General features: G+C 46.1%; 2 long non-coding RNA genes across 4 annotated transcripts; both read left to right on the forward strand.

Moving 5' to 3' along the window:
- The first annotated feature begins 807 nt into the window (after positions 1 to 807).
- On the forward strand, positions 808 to 2,040 carry LOC123099903 (uncharacterized). Its single transcript, XR_006448293.1, has 2 exons — positions 808 to 1,565; positions 1,647 to 2,040. It is a non-coding gene; the product is annotated as an uncharacterized lncRNA (long non-coding RNA).
- A 4,391-nt stretch (positions 2,041 to 6,431) lies between these two features.
- Positions 6,432 to 12,109, forward strand: LOC123097448 (uncharacterized). Of its 3 annotated transcripts, XR_006447213.1 has the most exons (3): positions 6,574 to 9,085; positions 9,966 to 11,034; positions 11,650 to 12,109. It is a non-coding gene; the product is annotated as an uncharacterized lncRNA (long non-coding RNA). The 3 variants fall into 3 exon arrangements; XR_006447212.1 differs by having other exon boundaries at positions 6,432 to 11,034; positions 11,640 to 12,109; XR_006447211.1 differs by having other exon boundaries at positions 6,432 to 11,034.
- Positions 12,110 to 12,774: the final 665 nt, after the last annotated feature.

The following is a 12,774-nucleotide window of genomic DNA, read 5'->3' on the forward strand; positions in this document are numbered from 1 at the left end:
ATCATTTCAATTTTAACCCGCCATACTCTTATTCCTTGTCCGTAGTTTTTAACCCGGCCCATCATGTCTAAGGCTCCCACTTCTTGTGACTGGGTAGCCTCCCAAGTCTCAGAGCTCATGCTCACAGAGTATGTGGACATGGGGGTTTTGCCGGCTAAAAAAGCTATCAACTGGCGGGTTCCTGGTCCTGAGACTATTCCTCAACAAGGCTAGCGTAGATACAACAACAGTAAATTTAAATGACTTTATTCACATGCTACCAAAAAAATAATCAGTTGTCAGTTATAGACGTGTGGTGCCACATGATAACTGAGCGCTTATAAATGCCTGAATATTACACGCCCAATAAACCATATAATGATCATTAGCCTGACCTCTCACACATCATTCTTTTATAAATATAGAACATTTCCATAACATGTTAAAAATATTAACCAATTAGTTTCAAAAGGTACCTACATTCTCAGTTCATGCAAGAATATCCAATATACATCCAAATTCTGGGAATATGTATCAAAAAGTAAAATGTTGCGGCAAATCAAATACACTACGATGGTACCTATTCCCAAATATAAATTCAGCCAAACCAACGCCAAGACAACCCACTAAATTCACCAATATGAGACGCGCATCCGTTTTTTCAGATCAGCTAAGGACGAGTTTGGTTGCCTGCATCGAGGCCAACCAGGCCCGCGTGGTGCAGCATCTTTTCGGGTCTCGGTTGTTTGGTTCCCCGCATACACTGTTCAGCCTGCATAGCACGGTTCTTAAAGCACTTCTGGGCCTGGCCCGTTGGGAACGGCCGAATCGGCAGTTTTCCGAGAGCCAGGCCCGAGCGATGCTTCGAGGCGCACGTGGGTGGCTCCCTGGAGACGCGTGTCTCGAGTTAATCCCCCTCTCTCCCTAATCCTCAGTCCCCTCGTCCGCCGCTAAAATCTTATCCCCTCGTCACCTTCCTCCTCTCACCCGCGGCGCACCGGTCCGGGCACGGAGCTTGGTGCGGCCACGGCAGCGAGCTGGGCGCCGATTGACGGCGGAAGCGCGAGCCGGTGTGGGGCGGCCATGGCAGCAAGCGGGCGCGGTGCGGTCACGACAGCGAGCGGGCGCGGCGCGACCACAGGAGGGAGCCGGGCAAGGGCACGGCCAGGGCAGTGAGCTTGGCGCGGCCACGGCAACGAGCTGGGCGCGGCGCGGCGGACGACGGAGGCTCGGGCCGGTGCGTCGCGGGCGCGGCCTCGGCCAGGGAAGGGAGCTTGGCGCGGCCACGACAGGGAGCGGGCACGGCCCGACCATGATAGCGAGCTGGACGCGGCACGGCTACGGCGGGAACCTGCTCGCGGAGCGGCCAAGAGCAGGGCAGCGGCGGGCCGGCGCGGCTTGGCGCGAGCTGGGGCGGCACGGGCGAGTGCAGCGAGGACTGACGCGGACGAGCTCGCCGGCCGCAGCTTGAGGCTCCTGCCCGTGTGTGTACGAGTACCTGCGCGACCTGTTTAGGTATTCGATGGCCAGTACAAGCCTACAAGCGCCGGCGTCGGGCGAGCTTGTACTTCTGAATTTTACACGATGTGAGGCTCTTTACTGAATTTTACTACTACTAGCTGAATTCCATCACGCTCAGCTTCAGTCCCGTCTCGATGATGATGTAGGAGTACTTCATGCCGACCATCACACTCAGCTTCGAGGGCGGGGCGAGCCTGGAGCTCAGCTTCGTGCCGCGGGATGCCGAGCTCGGCGGCGGCGATGGCGGCCCATGGGTGGACACCGTCGAACACAGACGGCGTCAGCGGGGTGGCGGCGCAGGAGGTCGGCGAAGAGCGGCGCGAGGAGGTTGACGGGGGCGGCGAACGGGCTCCGTGGGCGACGCGAGGAGCAGAGGAAGCTCCGGCGCACTCAACGTGTTTGACGAGATGAGAAGCCAAACCTGGTGGCTGTTAAGTTTTGTTGTTAACTCCTAATCATATGCATGTATGCAACCAAACGCCGGGTCAAAATTGCATCTCAATGACAAGACCTCCTAATGCAGGCAACCAATCAAGTTGACATCTACGTTTTTTGGCCTTGTTTTCCCTCGCCCACGACCTGCTCCTGGCTCTTTTTTCCCTCTGAGCCAGGCCCGGCAGTGAAAGCAACCAAACACGCCCTAATTAACCCACCCGATGCTGGACAAAAAAGGACGCGTCTAGGGAGCGGCCAGCTGCTCCCTAGCGTTCCCGAGCGGCCACCACCAGAAAAAAAAAGATTCGGTCCCCCTGACCTCAGAAAAGGAAATCCAGCTACAGACCCGCTCCAACCCAATAAACTACACACAGGACGCGGTCCCAGGCCATCACATGCCCTTCCCTCCCCTCCTGAAGCACTTGAAGCTCTCACGCCCTCTTGGCCACCAACCTTCTCCCCATGCCCCTATCTGCCCCCACCTAGCTTCTTCTCCACGAAACAAGGGGTTCCCAGTTCTGGATCTCCATCGCCAGAGCTGCCATGGCGGATGAATCAAGGTGAAATAACAATGTTATGGAACAATTTGCTGCGAAAAAAAGAAGAAAAAGGAAGGACAGATTAGAAAGTACAAGGCAGCACCAACAAGGGTGAAAAAAGAGGTTGATCCTTTCTCCTCATGTCCAGATCCTCACTCCTTGACTTTCCCTTTCACCCCCACACCAAATTTCTCTTTGAAAAATAGCTTCTCCATACTTAAAAGACAACACAAACAAGGATAAAAAATGGGGAGATCCGGTACCTGTGCAATTTTAACTAATTATTGTGCAACTAGATCATAAGACAAGTCAACTTTTGCAGCAATGTGTGCAACAAAACACAGAAAATATGCAAATATATATAAGAGAGCACATATAGAGTCTTATTTCACACATAATGCAGAAGAACCAGTGTCACTGTAGCAAAAAAAGAAAAGAAAAAAGCATATTGTAGGTACAATGAAAATATAACTACCAACTAGACAAGAAGTATATGTGTTTTTTCCTTTGATCTTTCCACACAGTAGTATATGTGACTTTGTAGCTTAGAATTGTGTGCAAAAATCTACATCAGTTCATGCACCCCCATAGCCTGTAAAACCTGCACATGATGCAAAAAAAGAAGCTTGAGAAAAAAATGAACCAACGCTAGCTTGTATTTGTGCAACTTAACGAGTACAAGTGTGCAACCGACAACACTCCCATATCCATCCACTTGTGGGGTTTGAATTTCATTAGTTGGCATCTTCAACTCATATAAAAGTAAAAGATGCCAACTCAGATAATTTCAGATTCATTTTGGTTTTAGCTAAAAATCTGTATGCAGAATTCCAAAAATAAACTTTATGTTGGCTGTTGTGCAACTACATCATCTATTTTGTGCAACTGCAAGTACTCCTGCATGCAAATCATGTTGCGTGTTTATGCAGCTATGTAATGAATTTTGAACTAAGGAACATGATGAATTTAGCCTATCTAAACACAAGAAAATAGATAAAATAGTGAATTTAACAGATTATAATCTTCCAAATAAGTAGTGCAACTATAGTCAAGTGCATTTGTAAACCTAGAAAATCATATGCATGTGAACACATGAGGATGCCAACTACTGAATGGTTCTTGTGCAACTAAAGAAGTTGAAGATGCCAACTCATGTGGCACTGTTGCGCAACTATTAAAAAATTGGTGATGCCAACTCCTGATTGGTTCTTGTGCAACTAAAATAGTTGCGGATGCCAACTCATGTGATATTGTTATGTGACTATTCAAAAAGTTGAGACTGCCAACTCCCAAATGGTTCTGGTGCAACTATGAAAGTCGAGGATGCCAACTCGTGTGATACTATTGTGCAACTATTTGAAAAGTTGAGGATACCAACTCTTAATTGATTTTTGTACAACTATAAAAGTTTCAGGATGCCAACACCTAGCTGGTTCTTGTGCAACTGCGTAAAAAATAATATCCCAGGTTTCTTTGTGTAGGAAAAAAAATCCTAATGCCATTTTATGTTACCTCGGCAGCTGCTGCAGACGATGTGCCAACTCCAGCTACAACTCCAACCTGCGTGGTCGCCTTCCGTTTCCGCCGTTTCACGAAGAGGAATGGGTCACCAACCTAAAGGATGCATGGAAAAAGTAACTTGTGTGTGTGTGCAAAAAAGGGAAATGCACCCTCACTGCTTGCTCGATACCCCTGTTTTTGAGTCGAACGAATAGTCACGACTAGTCGATGAGTCGTAACTAGAAGTCGACTCAGACACCTCGACTAGATCGGCACAGCATGACTCGTCAAGAGTCGCTACCCCAGAACGACTTGTCGAGTCGAAAACCTTGCACGATACTTACCTCATCATCCTCTGCCTCCCCATCGATATCAGCACGACGCGGCTGCCGCTTGGCGGGCTGTTTCGAGTTCCACCGAGAAGAATTGTTTACAGGCCCCTGCATAGAACAAACAAAACACATAACATGGTCAGGAACCCCCCCCCCCAAATAGTTATTATAATTGCAAAACAAAACTGCCACAAGGATAAATGAAAAATGATGAAAAAAGCAAACATACCTCTCCTTCACTAGGAGCCGCATATCCTTCTACAACCATTTTTGGTCTGTGAAAAGAAAAGCGAACAAACAAATTAGTCGAAGCAACCAAATGTATTAAAGAGAAAAAATGAGCAAAAACAATTGATATCAAAAAAATGCCATGAGGTAAGCAAGTAATGTTGATTTTTCAAAGCACACCTACAAAACAAAACAAAAATGTGTGCAACTTGATGCACTGTATGGCCAACTGGTCACACATGAGTGTGCAACCAAAAAATCAGCATACACACTGCATGGTCATGATTTAGGCATTGAAGCCAAAACTAAACTAGTTGTCAACCATGCAACTATATGGCCCTTCCCTGTACAACTGCATAAGTGTGACTAAGCCAGCTAGGATATGAACTGCTTTGATTTGCAAACTCATGTATGAATGCATACCCTTGTGACAACAGAGCACACATGAGTGTGCAACCAAATGAACACATATACTGCTTGAACATGGTTTACACAGTGCATCCATCTGAATACTATCGTTTGTGCAACTGGTTAGCCCTCACTGTGCAACTTCATAAGTTGGCTAGCCAATTGAGATTTGTATATGCATGATCCAACTACATTTACGTTTCTGTGCAACTATGACAACAAAATAGCCAACTGCTTATTTATATGCATGCAACTTATTAGAAAACAGAGAAACCACACAAATACATTTTGAGAGGGTTGAGCAATAACATTAGAACTATCCTCTCGGTACTCTTATGTACTTCCCTCCTTCTATTCCAACTCAAATCGCCGCCCAAAAATCAAAACATACAAACGTTACAGTGTTAGCTGACTAAAGAAAACACTTATTTCACCGCCCAATCATTCAGTTTCTGCAAGGACGATGGAACACACATAGAATTGGACTATTTTGCTTCAGTCATGTACTGAGTAGCAGACTAGCACTCAATTAGAAAAAGGAAAACAAACATTAAAAATGTAAATATAAACTAGACTCGTGTGCCAGGACTACTAGCAAATACTACTACACTGTATTGACATGCAGGCACCCAGAATCGCTAGGCTATGATGGTCCAGTCAACGAATTTCAGACGAGAAGGTGTCAATGCTCTCCCACGGGACCCTTCTGCCTGAATCAGGCCAGAATCGCTGCCGGCGCTGGGACCTGACACTACTGCACCTCCGCTTAACAGATCATGACCGGAAAGACCACATCAGACACCACCACCACCGGAGGCTGCTCCATCTCCGCCATCACGTGACACAGACATCAAACGCCACCTTGACCAGAGGATCCTCCACCTCCGCCATCACGGTGTCCTGGCACGTGGAGGAGATCATCAAAGAGCAAGCAGATGGGGGGAGTGGGCTCAGTCGGAGTCGGAGGGGAAGGAATCTTAACCAACCTCGGGCAGACAAAGGAGACGACGACCACATCCCGTCGACGACGGCGGGGCACAACGGCGATGGGGCTGGATCTGGTTGCGCAGGGAGGAGCGGGGCAGTTGGAGAGGACACCATGGTGGAGTGGGCTGGTGGTGGTGCGGCCAAGCCAACCGTCGTGGTGGTGGTGCGACGACGACCTCGGGGCAGAGCCACACGGGGGTGGTCCTTCCCTCCCCCGATCCGCCGGTGGAGCGTGGTGTCCGGTTAGTGGGAGGCTCCTGCTGGTCGGCGTTGAGGGGAGAGGCCGGTGAGCCCCCTCTAATCCAGATCCGTGGGGAGAGTGAGAGAGAGACGCGGGTGCTACGGGGAAGACAGAGAGAGGCTGTCGATGGGGTGGGCCAGAAACTTGTCAAATAGCGGTTGTGATGGCCGGATCGTGCGTCCACGAGCCGGCCGCTCGATGTGTCCAAATAGTGCGTATGCACTTTTTAGATTTTAGGGACAAAAAAACCCACCCCACCCATAGGACTCACCCCCGATCTCACCTTCTCCGGGCTCCCGGCGTGGCTCGCCCCCACCTCCTCCCGGATCCCGGCGCCGCCCCGCTCCCACCTCCTCCCTGATCCCGGCGTCGCCCCGCCCCCACCTCCTCCCCGTCTCCGGCGCCGCCCCGCCCCGCCCCCACCTCCTCCCAGTCTCCGGCGCCGCCCCGCCCCCACCTCCTCCCGGATCCTGGCGCCGCCCCGCCCCGCACCCACCTCCTCCCTCGCTCCCGGCGCCCCCCTGCTTCCATGCGCCACCATCCGCCCCCCTGCTTCCACGCGCCGCCGCCGGTCCCGCTGCTTCTGGCCGCCGCTGTCGGGAGCCACCATAGCGCCACCAATCGCCACGACTAGTCGTCCCTACCGCCGCCTTGGCGACCTTCCTCCACCCCCCGCAGCGGGTCGTCGCGTCGTTTCACCGCATCCCGTGGCCACAGCACGTCGTCCAACTCGGCAGTCCAACTGCTTGCTCCACGGTCGGTCGCTCAAGTAGCTGCGTGTAGGCAAACATCTCCACGGGCGACAAGTTCTTCTTTCACAACTTGTTGCTGCTGCTGCACCTTCTCCTTCGACCAGGCTAAGTAAATTGTAAAGGTACCTTGTGTGTATATTATGCACCTTAGTGTTCAGTAGAAATTTCATCGTGTTGGTGAGCTCATATACTACTATTCAATCAGTTCGAAAACGTAAACTTGGGAAGTTCGAAAAAACAAAACATTCAAGGGGAGTTTGTTGGGGATAACAAGTCGAAGTTCAGGTGTCAAAAAAAACTGACAGTTCCAAAAGATGAAACCCAGGAAAGTTCAGAGAAACAAAACACTAATAAGTTAAAAAAATACAAACCCCATAAGTTCAATATAGATAAACTAAAAAAAAATGTTCAAATGTAATGAATCTGGTAGTTAAAATTGTTACCTTGTGCGTATGCTCGAAGAATGGCCTTGAAGGGAAGTTGTTAGCAGGGGAAATGGTGATAGGGAGAAATGTCTTTTTTTTTTTAATTTGTTAGCAGGGGAAAAACTCCTCCAACCTGTCCCCTGTCACAGCCCGACTGCTCGCTGCCGATGCACTCCAACCCGAGCGCCTCCATGATGGAGGTCATCTCGCAGCCTAGCGATGAGGTAACTCATCATCCTTGTGCGTCCTTCGCCCACTGTGTGCCCTGCTGCCCTCAACCTCCCTCCTCACAGGCATGCTACCCCAACTTTTATTTTCATTTTCAGTTCAACTTGTGCGTTCTTTTCAGTGCATTATGCTTTAAAAATGTGCAGAATCCTGAGGAAAAATGATACATTTAGTTTGCTTTGCCGCAAGGGAATTGCTGAAACTTAACTTCTGTATAAACTATAATGATCCATTTTGAAACCGATGTTACTTTACTTCACGAGGTTTCTGAATCACATTTCACTTAAAAATGTAATAGTGAAATTATACTGAATAACTAAATTAAATTGCAGTGACAATAACACCAACAGTCCAAGCAGGGTCAGTGATGTAGGTTTACAGAAAAATATTATTCTGTAAACTTCCCTCTCTTGTTGCATATAAACAAAATAGAAATTTCCAAGTGGTCATAAATCACTGCTTACGGATACAGGGAAGCTGGCACCGCTCTTGTGTTATTTTCTCCAGCGATTGAGAATTTGATGCACTGCTTTTAATGCGTAAGTTTATCTGCTCACAACCTGTTCGTGCGAATGCCAAATAGCTTGAGAATGTTGTCTTGCTTTTATACGTATGAACTAGATAAACAACAGCCAACAAAGAGGAGCGGTGGCAAAAATGATGGGTGAAGCCATGGGATAGGTCGAGTGTGGGATGTTTGTTCCATGACCCGATTTATTGAATCTAGCTTCGATTTGTTACAGAGTGGCACTCCTTTTATTTTGCCCCATACGTACTTGTTCTAATGCCTACAAAAAGAAGCAAGCAATAGGCTGAGTGTTCCACCCGTGCCCAGCTACTAATCCACCACGTGTCTGGTTGTTGTTGCCAGCTAGTTATTTGTGTTGGTGCTGGGGCGGTTGCGTGTGCTGTAAGGTGGCCGATTACCTTCCTCCCGTCCGCCTGTGTCCTCCCCTACATCCTCTAGTCATGCCTCCGTCCGTCCTTCTGTCATGCGCAATGCAGCGCCTGCAGCTCCATGGTTCATTGTTAAACCGTACACATCGGCCGTTCAACGCAATTTAGTTTAGCGGGAAGGGATAAGCAACGGGGACAGTACAGGATGGTCGACGGTGATCCTACTGCTGGCATGCTCCCTCCAACATATTTTCATTTCTACTGTAGCTTGCTATAAAGATGAAACTATATAACTACACTGTGCAAAAACTGAGTGGTTCAAATGTGAAAAAAGATTTTCTTCTAATTTAGTTCCCACCGTGCATTTTGTCTGTGTAGAGTTTCATCTAATCTAGTTCGAATTTCATCTAACCTCCGGCAACGCACCACACCCCCCGCCTCCCACCTCCGGCGACGCGCCATGGATCTGCCTCCGCAGGGGCAGCCACCGGTGGGAAGGCGGAGCGTCGGCAACAACCACCTCTGCCCCTTCCTGTCCTCCCTGCTGCGCGACGACCACCTCTGTCGCCCCGGGATCCCAGCTGCATACATTCAGGAGCAAGAAAAAAGAGAGGTTAATTGGCCGTCCACACTGCCGCTCCTCCCAAGTCCACACTAATATTATCACAAAAAGCAGAGGATGTCTATTTTATTTCCTGAAACACAAACTAGGTGTTCTCTAGTTCAGTACGTGAGCTATCTCAAGTTCTTGGAAAACATATAAAACGGTACGGTGTTTGTGCAAAAAATTCAGACTGTTTTTAATTATACAGCAGTTTACTATATGGTAGAATTGTAGTTGTTCAGTAAAAAGGTTCACTACCCCAACTGGGGGATTTTCAATCAATTTTGTCTTTCTTTTCCAACTGAAAGTTGTAGCAAATGTGAACTGAAGCTGTTGTGGAGCAAATTAGTAATAGTTGCCTACTTTTTTGTCGCTGCTACTTTTCCACCTAGATTAATACTACTACTACTTATCGTGTTGCTAAAAGCTCGTGTTCTGGACAATTTGTTCGTGGATGAGCACTATGTGATGCCTTCCTAAGTGCTCTACCGATATTGCTACTTTGTACTGATGCTTTCCAAAGTTTAGTTATTTGCATCGCAAAAGTATATACTGTGACTCCAGGATATGAAGTTCGATGGATGTGGAAGTTTATTTTAACTTGAACTATTAAGTGCTTCCAAAGTATATACTGTACTATTTTCTGTATGCTGCTCCGAACTGCTGTAGACTGGTATCTGCTTTATTAATTAGTATGTAATAGTAGTTTTGTCTGAGTTTGGAGTCTCAGTTAGTGACTTGATTAAGCATCTTTGGCCTGTGTGCAGAGTGGGTGATCATTGGGTGGATTAGTACTTAAGTCCACAAAAGTCAGCGTCTTGGTTGTGATAAAAATTGTTTACTGAGAGTTTTTTGGAAAGTAGTTCTAACTTTTTTGTTTCATCTACAGGGTCCAGTCCCATATATCTTTTAACCAGGTTCATGGTGAAGCCCAGGGTGCTCGTCGGCGATCACAAGAAGCAGGCCGTCGAGAAGGAGCTGGGCGACATGGTGCAGCGGTGTGGCCAGTTCAACTACCTATATTTAACCAATTGAATGAATGAGATAAAAAAATTAGTTCACCTCATCCGACAGCCTCGTCTGGCAATTCGTTTGGGTTGGCTTGCTGTGCAGTACAGGTAAAGCATGGCCACCAGCAATGCACTGTGTGGTTAAGGGTGATGGAATTCAACTCAGACTAACACCTTGGTCGTCCTTCTGTTGCCTGGCAACGGGTGTGTACTTTAGACTATTCCTAGCAATGGTAACGAGCTGTTCAATGTGGGGTTCGTGCAACATATAATGCAAAGTAGATAGGTGCAGGAAGAAAGGTACTTTATTTGATTTAGTTCTCTCATGATGCTTGTGTATTTCAATCCTCTTAAGTTGCATTGCAAACGGCCAATAGTAGTATTTTTTCAATGCTTTTATTGGTATTTTCAATGTATAGTTGCATTTCTTTTGCATCTCCTCGCTGATAGAAGAACCCTGCTACTACTTCTTGGTGGGAATGGTTTGACATGTATGTCACTGCCTAGTATCATAAATATCCTAGCTAATAGATCATGATTTTCTCTCTTTTGCGTATGTCTCTTAGTGTGTTCCCCCTTCCTCTTTTCATATAGCATATTCTGAACATCAGATGCTTTCAAAAATGTGTCGTGCAAGTTCAAGTTTAACTGCTGCAGGAGTTCAAAAATCTAAACAATGTAAGCTCAACCCAATTTCAAGAACTGTTTTCCTTCATAAATTGTATTTTTGTTAGTTTGTTGTTATGGACAGTACAGATGCACATTGTTGCGTAGTACATGTGTACATTGATGTGTTCGAATCCCTTCCGTTCACTTTGATTCCTACAGGTGGTTCAATGTGTTGAGCGGCAGCAGCGCTTGATCCCTAGTGGTTGCCCGTGCAAGGACGATACAGGGACGCTACAGTGGTGGAGGAGTCAGTACATGTAGTAGCTAGCTCAAGAAAAGGTATTGTCATGTTACTTTGGTCTTACCACTGTGGTTTGTTGATTTTTTTTGATTGTGTTATTGCATGGGAAAATGAAAAGGAAAGGAGTTTTCATTTTACAATTGATGATGTGATTGCATGGCTTCATCCAGAAAAAAGTGTTATTGATAAACCAGCAGCAAGGATGATATGTTCATGAGCTGAGTCCACATGCTGTCATTTGCAAATCAATTTCTAAATGTGAGAAAATTAAAAAGTGAGACTCTGAGTGTTGGTTTCATTGCACAAATAAAGTTCACATCCATGCCTTTTAGACCTACATGTTCTACTTCTAGTTTTACTGACACACTCAGTTTAAGTTTCTTATTTTAGTTCAGTACAATTTCTAATTTTAGTTAAGTTCAGTACAATTTTTTCTATAAAAATATAGTACAGCAAGCAATTCTATTGAGTGTTTTCTGTTGATATGTGCCCAAGAAACAAGAGATTCTTATTGAGTACAAGCTCCAAGTTTGCAAAATATATATGTTGTATGATATATATGTTGTTCCTATAGGAGGTTCAAAGACTGCCGTGTAGCAAGTTCAAGAGTTTAGTTTCGTGAAAAAAGTGATTTCTTGGTCAGGATTTTGCAGGATCTTTGGGTTAGCAATGGTTAATTGGCTTACCCCCGGTGCTTGTCGGCAAGCCGGGCGCTGGGCCAACCACAAGGCAATGCCACCAGGTAGGGCGCGAGATGGCTACCAAGCGCGACATGAGCCTTTCCGACCCCCTTTCCAGGTTCAGCACCAAGGATCTCACTGTGGGGTGTGCGAAGGCACTAGCGCCTCTTCTTCCATTTTTCTTCCGAAGTTCTGCTAACCAATTAGCCACTGATAAGATGACTTTGCTTCCAACTAGCCACTGAAATTTGTGGCCATTTAATGTCACCTTCTACGTTTGAGACAGGTCAAACTGTAACCTTCCAATGTTACCGTTTGGTAGCTTAGGATGCTTTATGTTTTGTTGATCTACAGAGTGACTATCTGAGAGCTGTGTCGAACTTTCTTATTACAGTTTGAAAGTGAGGATGTTTGTGCTCCCACATATTCGATAGTGCTCTCCTGGCTATTTTGGTTGATGTCCACAAATGGACAAAAATTATATGGGAAATGTTCTATTATTACTAGCATATAAGTACAGAAAAAAGTTGAACAAGACGTCCCAGATAAGTTTGGAAAAAAAGCTCAAACAAAAAAAACCATGGAAATTCAAAATGGTAAAAGTTCAAGTGGTAAAATGAGAGAAGTCTAGAATAACCTCGCAAAACAGTGTTGAGTTCAAAAGAAAACACTAAATATTTTTTTATTAAAAATATCATTCAGTTCAACGGTATAAACTATGCAAGTTCGGGCATGATGATACCATTGAGAAGTTAGGAGAAAAATTATACCAAAAATAGAAGTTAGGAGAAAAATTATACCAAAAATACAGAGTAAAGTCTAGTATGTGAAAACACGCTCAGTATAAAATCATACAGACATCCGTTCAAGTACGCTTTTTTCGGAACCATTCAAAATCACTGTGAAAAATAGCTCAGCACAAACACACAAATAGATCGGTATGAGTACTCTGTTTTTCGATCGGAAAAACAACACGATGGATCTCACCGTATTCAAAATTACTCTTCAACGGTTGGAATTTGAGAAAATATTCAACCTGACTAAGTCTTGTATTTTCGAAATCTTCCCAACAGTAAATTATTTGCCCTATTTCGACAA

The sequence above is a fragment of the Triticum aestivum genome, chromosome 4D (assembly GCF_018294505.1).
Source record: "Triticum aestivum cultivar Chinese Spring chromosome 4D, IWGSC CS RefSeq v2.1, whole genome shotgun sequence".
Taxonomy (NCBI): Eukaryota; Viridiplantae; Streptophyta; class Magnoliopsida; order Poales; family Poaceae; genus Triticum; species Triticum aestivum.